The sequence below is a fragment of the Otolemur garnettii genome, unplaced genomic scaffold (genome assembly GCF_000181295.1).
Source record: "Otolemur garnettii isolate 467f Iridium unplaced genomic scaffold, OtoGar3 scaffold00030, whole genome shotgun sequence".
Taxonomy (NCBI): domain Eukaryota; kingdom Metazoa; phylum Chordata; class Mammalia; order Primates; family Galagidae; genus Otolemur; species Otolemur garnettii.
In genome coordinates this window covers 1390111-1394028 of record NW_003852425.1, presented here as the reverse complement: position 1 = coordinate 1394028, position 3918 = coordinate 1390111, and the positions used below count along the sequence as shown (strand labels likewise).

At 39.3% G+C, this 3918-nt stretch overlaps 1 pseudogene; it reads left to right on the top strand.

The window, feature by feature from the left end:
* Positions 1-3100: 3100 nt before the first annotated feature.
* Positions 3101-3321, top strand: LOC111725023 (annotated as a pseudogene).
* Positions 3322-3918: the final 597 nt, after the last annotated feature.

Below are 3918 nucleotides of genomic sequence, written 5' to 3'. Positions count from 1 at the left end.
CTATGACATAAGGAATTTTAAATTTTGTTAAAATTAATTTGGGTCTTACCTAATATAACTAGGAAAGAAAAACATATTTCAAATAGCAATGTAATTTTGTGGTTTTCAGAGAGACTCGAGATACAGTCTAGAGTCAGTCTGGTTATTACTCATAAGGTCTTAGTGAAACAGAAGATCTTAGGGAAACTGGGAGTAGAACAGTGACAACTTTTGAGATCAGCTGAGAATGAGTCATACCTGATGGAGACCCATCATTCAGGGCTTCTTGGTAAGATGCACAAGCTTAGTGGCTTTGCATTGGTGGCCACAGACACGTTTTAATCATTTGGATTAAACTAGGTTGCTTCCCTCAGTGGTAGATTAAACCTGTGGCAGGCTGGTGACCTCTGAGGCCTCTTCTAGGAGTTGGGGAATTTTGTGAGGGAACTGTGTTTGGGACCCCAGCTTCTCTGTTCCGGCTACTTTAGGTTTCCACTTGCCTACGCAGGGTAAATGCAGTTTTGGAAGTCTGAACTCCTGGGTTGTTGAAGAATCCTTCTTCTTATGAGGACTAAACTCTACATGAAATGAAAGCTTAAAACAATTATAAAACCTGTTTAAATCAATTTATTTGAGCTTGCTCTGTCTCCTGGGTATATATGTGTGCTCCTATTCTTTATTTTGGGCTCATCGACCTTCCTTTTAATCCTGAGAGAAGTTTTTATTTGGTTTAAGAAGTGAGAAGGAGGCTATGGAACACGAATTGGTAAGAAAGAGGGCCTCTCTTCTATAATTTTATAGATCCCAGTCCTTTAAAAGCCCTCAAACTTAACAGAGCCAATGAAGCATTCTGTACAACAGCCACTTCGCATTTGGAATTTGGAATCTGAAGGAATTCCAAAAGGAAATGTGGCAGAATTTCAAGAGAATGGACTTTACATTATATTACTAGTATTGTGCTAATAGTTTGCAATCTTCTCACTAATGCTGATTAATAACACTTTCCACAAAACCCCTGCAAGGCTGGTTCTGACAGTGTCTCCATAATACAATTGGAGCAGCTGCATCTGAGTGGGACCTGTGGACTTGTCCATGATTTCTTAGCTCCTTAAGGCAGATTTGGGACTCACATCTAAGCTTGCTTACTTTTTAAAATCATGCCCATTTCCCAGATTTGATTGTCTGTGTTTTTTCCCAGATTTGAGAAGTTTTCAGCTATTTCATGTGTGTGTATATATACATATAGATATATATTTTTTGCAGTTTTGTTCAGGGCTGGGTTTGAACCCCCCACCTCCAGCATATGGGGCCGTGCCCTTCTCCTTTAAGTCACAGAAGCTGTGCCAGCTATTACATTTTTTAAAATAAGCTTTCTGGTTCTTTTTCTTTCTTTCTCCTCCTGAAACTTCCATCATATACATATTGGTTAGCTTGATATGATCTTTCTTATTCTTCTCTTCTTTTTGAAAATCTGACTGATTTTCAGTAACCTATCTTTGAGTTCTTTGATCATTTCTTCTCCTTGATCTAATCTCTTTTGAACCCTTCTTATAAATCTTATTCTTTTATTTGGAACGTATTTCCTTATTTCTTCACTTTCATGAATTCTCTGTGTTGATGTTTATGTGTTAGACCAAATATCCACCTTTCCCAGGCTTCGTAATCCTTATATAGGGGAAGACATGGACCTATCAGCCTGGCCAGAAATCCGGGTACCTTTCAAAACCTCATGCTAGTCCTAACTATCATCTTTGTGCTTTATATACCCCTGAGTCAAGTGTGCCAAGTCCTGTCAGCTCTCAGAGACAAGCGAGTTAGAAGCCAAATCCTTGAGTAGCAGCCAGAAAAGTTGGGATAGAAATGTACAGTCAAAAACAAAGCCTTTGCTTCTCAGAGAGAAACTGGGATTTAGCGACTCCCTTCCATGCTAGGAGCAGAGATTATGGGGAGAATGTTTCTCAGCTTCTTTCATCAGTTCTAGTGTGGGCAGTCTAGCACTCAGTGTGTGGGAGTCTGTCAAGTTGCGGATTTTACAGTGGGAATTGATCTATGTGAGGCTGTTGGGTCTGTGATTTATGGGGAGGGGAATCCAGAGCCTTTAATTTCATTGTCTTGCTAAGCTTACTCTCATCTGTTTTTAATCACCTTGCCATTCTGCATATGAGCTTTCCCCGAGGTGATTCACACTGCAACTCCTTTGATCAGAAATCCAGATTCACTACGGTGTTAAGCAAAGCAAGTGACTCCTTGAGTTTCAGTTTTCTAGTCTGGAAAATGTATAGTGGAATCTAACACACAGAATTGTTGTTAGGGCTAAAGTTGTTAATAGATAACGAAATAGGTGATTCATTTTCTGGCGCCCAGTTCATACTTCAGGAATGTTAGTTCTCCTCTTTTCTTGTCACTTATCTGTCCAATCTGTAACCCAGATTAGCTCAAATTTTGAGCAATTTAAAGCCGATCAACCAGTAGTGGTCATGATTCATCTTTATTCCTCTCATTCAGAAAGATTAAAAAAATTTTTAGGGTTTTTATACAAAGAAATCCTTGGCATGCAAAGTGTTGTGGAATTATAGAGAAGGAAAGACCTTTTATGCTTGGGGATAGGGGAGCAAAGAAAGAAATTCGGGAAGGTCTTACAGAGGAGATGGCACTTTGGGCTGAGTCCTAAATGACAAGTACAGTAAGACAAAGTACAGTAAGAAAAGCAGCTGCATTGTCTGCCATGGAAACTGCACGAGCAAAGGCAAATAGTGTACAGTGGACTGGTAGGTACATCAGAGGAGCAGCTCGCGCCTAGGGTGGTTTTAAGGGACGAAGCGGGGAGGAACGTAGCAAAAGATGGTGGTCTTATGGCAGAAGAGAACCTGATTCCTGAGCATCTTCACTGCTTAGAAAATTAATGTTCATTTTTTAATTTAGATTATACTGCACAGCCAATAAATGCTTTTCATTTTGATTGCCTCTGAGTAGCAAAACAACTGAATTAGTTTAACCTTGATCTTGTCTATTACTAAGAAATCTTCTGTTTCATTCAATGTGGCATTGCCTAACTGTATTATATAAATACCAATGGTGTGAAAGACAACGCATCATCACCGCCAAGAGGGGAATGGCGGAGATGGCTGAGACTGACCCACGATGGTGCAGAATCTCGCCTCAGTGGTGCAGAAACTCCTGGAGCAGATGTAAGATAAATTTCAGATTACGTCTGACCAGATCAGTGGAAGAATTGATATAAGTAGTTGCGCTGATAATCTGGAGAAAAACATCACAGATGTCATGACCCAGGCAGGAGTGGAAGAGCTGGAAGAGCTCTTTCCTGCCATACGAAAGAGTTAATTAAAGGTTGCTAATTTACACTGAAATCAGGAACACCTGTTTTCCAAGCCAACGGAAGATTGAATGGTTTTGTGCAACAAACTACTATGTTTAGACAGGTTTTATATTATAAAATGTGTGTTCTTATCACCTACGGTAGGGTTAGTTTTCAGAGTGATTTAGCCCCTAGTTGTTTGAACACGGTTTCTTCCTACCTTGGGTCTTCGTCAGTTGTGCTATTATTACTAAACATTAAAACATTGGCAGTTCCTGCAAAAAAATTATTAAAATTTTTAGTGTATTTTTGTGAAGTCATTTTTCCCCCCTGTACCATTTCCCTACCATTTTTTAGTAGTTGCTGCTTGGTAAAAGTTGCTGTGTAATTTATTTTTATTAAACAAATAGTAAATCTTTTGATTGTGGTTAGACCCGGTGAAGTAAGACATTTGTAGATTTCTGGGTTCTTTGATTCTCAGCACAAGGTGCCTGTTTAACAGCTAACACAAGACAGTGTGTTGACAATACTTTCCAAATGGCTACAAACATTTAAAAATCGTTTATTCTGAAATATCTGTCACTGCTTTGTTGCCGAAACAGAATTAAGGTTTCTGAGCCCAG